The sequence below is a fragment of the Lipophrys pholis genome (assembly GCF_963383615.2).
Source record: "Lipophrys pholis genome assembly, chromosome: 3".
Taxonomy (NCBI): domain Eukaryota; kingdom Metazoa; phylum Chordata; class Actinopteri; order Blenniiformes; family Blenniidae; genus Lipophrys; species Lipophrys pholis.
The window spans coordinates 20,093,077-20,100,834 of record NC_137627.1 but is presented as its reverse complement, the minus strand read 5'-3'; positions in this window follow the sequence as shown (position 1 = coordinate 20,100,834).

Below are 7,758 nucleotides of genomic sequence, written 5' to 3'. Positions count from 1 at the left end.
ATGAATGTTTAGTTGATGCCTCACACTGTCTGACTCTGAGCTTGGAGGCGTTTCTTTGAGGTGGTCCAATGTTAATCCTGCAGATGTGGGTTTTTCCAGATTACTACAGTTTCAGTCTCACACCATGCATATTAGTGTAATTATTGTCTCTTGGCTGTTTGTGTGTGTCTACTTGGTTGTGTGTGTGTGTGTGTGTCCCATCTAGTTTGTACATCGATATATCTTCTGGGATCAGATACAGCCCCATGCAGATCTGAGTTGGGTGAATTGAGACGGTTGGGATATAATAGACCTTATGCTTGGTGGCGAGTGGCACAAATCACAGCCTTTCCTGTGTCTTCGCCTGTTTCAAATTGACGGACTCGTCCTTCCATCGTCAGAGTGGCTGTCCTCAATCATGTGCTGTCGCTTTCGGTAATGGCTCTCAAATCTGCTGCATATCACTAGTAAAAGAGAGAGTGGGAGATTGTACCTTGATTGGTTTGACTCAGGCTTATGGGTGATTTTGAAAATATATTGAATCCCTTTGAAACTCAGATCCATGCTTTGCACACACACAATCTTTCATTGAAATTATTAATATGAACTTGAATTCATTCAAATGCACTCTCCTTTGCCTGGGCCTACAATACATGTGACGTCGGGCTCTGTGTTTTCATTTGCTGTGGTACAGATTGTTGATATTGTTTTAATTATCGACCTTGTCATGAATAAAACGTGATATTTGATCTGCATGATATGTTTTGTGACAGATTTTTCCAGATTTCCTCCGAAGTAATTTTTGTCCAATGTGAAATGCATTGCTGGTATGCTCTCCAGCTGGTTCCATATAATGAAGGCTACAATCCCTCCATAAGTACTGACTGGATTGTCATGAAATTAGGGCAATCCTTGTCTATGGAGGATTAAACCTGCTGACTTTCGTAATCCTTTTGTCTGTAAAGTTACGGTTATGGATGAAAATATCTTAAAACCTAGTTGATCTATTTACTGTAGTTATCATATACCATATTATAACCCTCTAACTACTAATAATCAAGTGAAGAAAGAGAGGAATTTTAGAATTTATCCTAAAAATAACAAACCTCTCATTCTGTTTTCTCTTCCACAGGTCTCTGGATCCAAACCTTTTTACTGTCTGTTTGCCACCACTGCAGCACGTCTTCATGTCGGTTCTTCACAGAACACAGTTCACCAGATAGAGGTTGGCAAGCACACACACACACACACACACACACACACACACACACACACACACACACACACACACACACACACACACACACACACACACACACACACACACACACACACACACACACACACACACACACACACAGAAACTGGGGATTGTGACAGTAGTTTGGTTTTAATTGCATATGAAACAAGAATATATTGTCATTGTCAATTAAGTTGAATATAACCTTAATGATACCCTTTGGGAAATTAATTCGATTAAGGATATTGCATTATGCTTTGATCGATCTTATTACGATCTGCTCACACTAATGATTTTAATAACGTACTTTATGGGCTGTTTTTTATATGTATATCATCTGTATGATTGCTTGGTTGTTTGATTCATGTTTGAATGTGTGGATGACACGAGGTGCTGATTTACAGCCGCCTGGGCTGCAGGACACCTTTGAGAGGGTTCCAGGTATCTCACATCTGTTGAGGTTCTCAAAATCACGTCTCCAAAAGTCATAAAAATGCACTTTTCAGAATCTAAAGTAGACTCTGAAAATCCTTTTTTTTTTTTTTTAAATACTTTTCAGCTTTAGTATGTTGGTGAGAGTAGTTGTGTACAAATTTAAAAAAAAAAATTTTGGGGGGGGGGGTGGGGATTAATGATCAGAGAGGGGGTCTGCAGCCTTTTTTTCGAGGCAATCTGTGGCTTGGGCTCCGGAGACGCTATGAAAGGTTCGTTCGTAAAACATATTGCATATACATGCTTTCACCTGTATGCAGGGAGAGTGGGTTATTAACAAACAAACCAAAAAAAAAAGAAGCCTGCGCTCTGCCCAATAATCACATGAGGTGGAGTTCAGTTATTAATACGGTACGTGAATGCAAATGTGATCCTCCCTGTGTACGCTGTCTCCTTGTGGCTGTGTAATGAGAGCAGAGCTGCGGTCCAGTGTGCTCTGCCAGTGCTACAGACATATTAGGCCGGCTGGAAGAGCACAGAGACCACACAGGCTTTGCAGACGGGCAATTTAGATTGAGCAGAGGCACTGCTGTTGGTCTTGGATGGAAGGAGGATAGATGGATGGACGGATGAATGGGAATAAAAGAAGAAGCTGTTACTTCAAAACACTTGACAAAGCATCACTTGTCATATGCCCGCTTTTGTCTGGTTTCATATTCCGTCTGAACCGTATAACACATTCTCTTGGTGAAGTTTCTACTTAACTGTAGAAGTGAGATCTCACTTCAGCCACAGGCAACATTAATCTGTTAAGCTTTCCTCTTTTCTTGCTGGGACTGGAGATTCAAAGAGACATGAAAGTACAGCTCACTAGACATTCCGTTTGATCCATCGGATTCAGATTTGTCAATTAGAATTCCAAAATAGTGTTTTCATTCTGTATGAAAACACTACGTTTTGCTGGGGGATTCTTGTGTACACCAGGATGTTTCATCATCTGGAAAAGTGCAACGTTGTAACATGGTGCTGTGGTAGCAGGACAAAGGTAAACAGATTGCACTGTTATTTACATATTTGATACCACATGAGAGGAAGTTCTTCTGCTGTAGCTCGGCGATCGCAGAGATGAACTATGCAACAATGTGGATGAGAAATGTGCAAGTAACCTCTAATTTATCTCTGAGCTCATGGAGTCATACATGACAGTTGTCGTCAGTTCTGCTGTTTCCACCATATGTTACGTGGCATGTTGAATGATTCCTATCAAAAACTCGAGATAAAGATGTGAACCTACATTTTTCAAATTCTGAAACCAATCTCCTGTTAAAAAAAGGCAAACATGAAAAGAAAAACACATATGGTCCACTTCTAACACAGGATTATCTGCGCATTCTCTGATTCCCTTTGCTTCTTCCAGGATGACTTAACACTGTTCACGTTAATGTTTGTCAGCAATCTGTAAATCAACACAACTCAATGTGTTCGAGCCACAACACTCTTCCAAAGCCATTTTCTGGGCAGCGGAGGTGAGCAGATCTCCCCCGATAAAATAGACTAGCGGTATTATTTGCTATTGCTAATACATGCCACGTTTTTGCACTCGAGTATTGTGTTTGCACCGTTTGAGACTCGTGCTCTCAGACCTCACGTCACCACACGCTGTCAAACTGAGTAGAAGTAGTTGTCAATTATTTTCCCTCTCAAGTCTCGGCCACCAAAGCACAGACATCGACACGTTTGTAGTGAACGGAAAAAAAAAACCCCGAAGTGTTTCAGATTGAAGCGACACGCTGCTCAGAGTTCTACGACAAACTGGGGTCCTTCGACTGTATATGCAAATAACATGTTATAATGTAAATAACATCATGTGTGTTTGAAAAAACCTTTTTTCACAATGTTTTTGTTTCTCACTTTTCAGTGAGTGGGCTAAGACTTAATTGTAGAAAAATGCATGTTTTCTCTCTGTTTCTTATCGACCTGGCCACATGTGGTTGTTGTGCTAAGATTATCTCCAGCCAACCTGTTATCAACTTTGGCTTACACATAATTTTGGAAGTGGTTTGAAACACGTTTCCATAGCTCGTAGGGCAATATGTACCATTCTGTTTTTGTTGTGCTTGCGGCCTCCTTATGATGTGCCTTTGGTTTTCTAGAGCACCCATGAGAAACAGCGGCCATAATCCGATTCCCACAGTGAACTAAACAACAACGCATCCAATGCATTTACATTTTATACTACATTTGTGTTAGTGTGGCAGAGTGGCAACTCTATGGATGCCGCTCTGAAAAAATAGCCTATAGATAATGTTTCCTATAATATGTACAAACATCCAATTCATATCGATCTAACTGTAAAGGGTTTTTTCAACGTGAGCATAACTTTATTTTTCAAAAGTTTAGTATGAGATAGAGTGAGACAAGTAACTTTTTTATCTTAATAAAGATTTCAAAGTCTGCTCAAGATTGGTCCTTGGAGCAGCGAGATATCTGTAACAATGCAGGTTATTTATATTTCTTATCCTCATGCATAATCTTTACAGATTACAAATATTAAAATGAATAAAGCATGCTGTATGTGATGTCAGAGAAGATTCTGCTTATCTATGATTAGTTATCTAAGAAGTTGAAGGAGATTGATGTTTGAGAATTTGATATTTGATATGTACATTTCTGGGAGCTGAAGATGCTGGCAAAAACATTAAACGATTAAAATATGTCACAGTTACTTCTCTGTGTGGGCGTTTCTGTGCACGTGGGCAGTTGGTTTGTTTGGTGAAACTCTGTAGGAATTTTCTTTAACAAATGGTTTTGAAGTTGCAGTGTAACAAGGCCATATCAATGGAATCTGCTTCGATGATCAGTCGCTTCCGCTTTGTCCCAATAATTAATTCCTGCAAAGAAAGCTTAATCGTAATGTTAGAACGTCACTCCTTTGTTTTTCTTGCCAGGGAATTATCACTGCATTTGCACACATCGGTACCAGTTGTTTTATATGCCGATAAGCAATTCACATTGATGACGTTAAATCTTATCATTCAACTAGTCGATGTCCCCATTTATTTATTTATTTATTTATTTATTTATTTATTTATTTATTTATTTATTTATTTATCCATTTATTTGTGTGTGTTTGTTTATTTATTTATATGTGTGTTTATTTATTTATTTATTTATTTAAATTGAATATATACAGTATACAGATGAGCAGAATACAGTGACATGTGGAATCGGTTGACATAGGTCCACAAACCCAACATATCCTGCACTTTTCAGTTATTTAGTCGGATCTGTGACCATTATGGTCACTTTACATATGTGACATGTCATATATATATTTTTTTTTTCATAAAGCCTTTGGATTCATGCACTTTCCAATCTTCTTTATCTGTTAGAATGAAACTTCAAGATACACTGCTTGTATTTTGCTCCACTGGAAGTCATGAAAAAAATACATATCTATTTGGTGGTTGGCAATTGAAATCGGTAGCACATCAGCTTGGTTAACTGTAAGTGGTTATATATCCTGAGGAACACTGATTGTGGCATTTGTACATTTATGAAAGCTCGCTTTAGTCAGCCTCTGCACATTTTGTGCCTTTTTCCGTTCGCAAACCTGTAATTTTGCTTGTGAAAACATGCCAGATTCAATTTGTTTGGAGTACACAGCTGGTTCGACAGTGCTGTCAATTCATGTGACTCTAATGACTCTTACGAAACCATTGTGGGAGACAACAACTGCTCACACAGGGGGGGATGATATGAATGCTTCGCCACCCCTGACCAGAAATGTTGAAGACGGTTATGGTCCTCACCTCTTGAAGTCTACAATGGATTTGTAATTTCCCACCAGGAGACAGATACACATGCTTTCCTATACCTATAAATATAAATGCCATTTACAGCTCCACATTCTCAAAGAGCAGCTCTCCTCCAATTTCCTATAATCTAATTTCCAATGTTTCATTTGAGACAGACTTAAGTTAGTATTACGTATATGACGGCTTTAATTAAAATACAGTACATGCAGAATACTAAAGTCTCAATTGCACATAAAAGCTATGCATCTCGGTTGGAGTTTACTGTTTACAGTGATTTCATAAACGTGAACAAAAAAACCAAACAAACATGTGATTTGGTGACAAAATAACTACTATTGGCAACAACAAGATGGTTCTTGTTTTGAACCTTCCGGTCAACAAGTTCTTCTGAAGTACTTTAACTCCCTGCCACGATGCACGGATGTATGTTGAGTCAATTTGCGAAACCCCTTCATCTGTTGAACACCACCGTTCTAAAGGTACGACAAAAGCTATCGTCTTAGTTGCTCATGTTTAATGCGGGACATGTCAAAATCAATCATTATATTTCTACCTTTTGCCTCACAGTGGAACAACACACAGTTCAGAGTGTGTCCTGTCCTTGACTTGAGCTGGGGGCTCCATTCCTCTGCTTCTCCTCTTAGACAAATGTCTGTCCCACATAAAATAACACAGAACTTTATGTTTTCATAATTTAATTTCTTATTTAGGATGGGAAAGGCCTTCTATTGATGTTACTTTTGTATTAAGTGCTTCTCCGAAGCGTCGATCACGAAACATAAAGAACCAGTCCAAGTAATTGGAAGATGCAACAGATACAATATTACATTTACCTGAGTGGAACTCGCAGATCTGAGAGGTCATCCTAAAACCATGTGGTCCGTAGTGTGAATAGCACACCAGTGCCAAATGGCAACTTGGCTCTCTTGTGGTGAGAGTTTGGAGAAGTTGCATGAACCCCTCAGATATTATTCCCAACTTTGTCATTAAACTCATTCCAAGTTTTTATGCTCAGATTTGTTCAGTGCTGAGAGCGGGGGAGGATAGACACGATTGTTCCAATATGACAAGAACATTATGATCAAGTTGTAGAGTGGCAAGTCTAATTAAAAAAAAAAAAATACTCTTTAAAAAAGGGGAACATAATTGGATAACAGTGAAGAAAAGTGAAAGAGTGAATCACTGACAGAATCCTCCTAACATGATTAGCACAGATGATGAATCAGTGGAGTTTTTTTTTTTTTTTTAATTGAAGCTAAAGTGAGCTTATTTAGTCAGTGTGAAAGTCCTTTATTTGCTGTTTTCAACTGCAATGTTGTCAGGATGCCGGGGAATTTCATTATTGTGCCGTTAATTACCACAAAAGCCAATTGCATCTTTTTGATTACAGCTGGAGAACAGTTAAGACTTCTTTTTAATAAGGTGGCGGCAGGAGAGAGATTCCACTGGTGGAATGTCACTAAAATGGAGCCAATCTAGGAACACACCACACTGTCATATCAAAAGATATAGAGAAACTCTATTTCTATGCTCACTGCACTGGCCACAAAGGACAAGCACAACACTAAAAATAACTCACTCCAGGTAGAATATACTGAAGCACAGGCACTTGCTGCCATGTATAAGACTCAGCGAGGATGAACTGAAACAACAGGGTATCAACAGTGAGTTGAGGCTGTTACAAAAATTACTGGCTCAGCCAAAGCTAAATATTAAACATTAGCCCCCTTAAGCAGGATCCCTGCATCGCAGCATAAATGTCAAAGAGCTCCCGGGGCATCGCAGCTCCTTGTTTAGCCGTTGGAACGGCTGAAACTCCAGGATGTTGAATAATGGACCAAACTACGCCAACGGAGATAATTCTTGTATTGAAGGAAAAAAAAAAGGAAAAAAAAAACTTAATAAGTTATGAAAATGTACTTAACTTGCAGATGTCTCAAGGAATCTTGAACTTCTCTCAGTTTAGTTTCTCTCAGCTAGAAAATGTGAGGAATGAGCCTCCAGCATGCCAGTCTGGGTTTCAATCCAGGATGGGTCCAACAGATTCTGCACTTCATTTATGCGCCCTGGTTTGCTGACTTTCTGATGAGAAAATAATTGCTTGACTCTGGAGGGTTCCCGCAGTTACACGTTCCAACAAATTCTCAATTGTCTCATGTTTGTGACATGTGCATCTGTCACAAGGCAGCCGCGGTGTTCAGTTCCAAGCGAACGGATGATAATTCATGTATTTTCTAGAATGCTTCTGCCACCAGATTGGTGTGAGCTTGTCACAGTCCAGTGAGATAA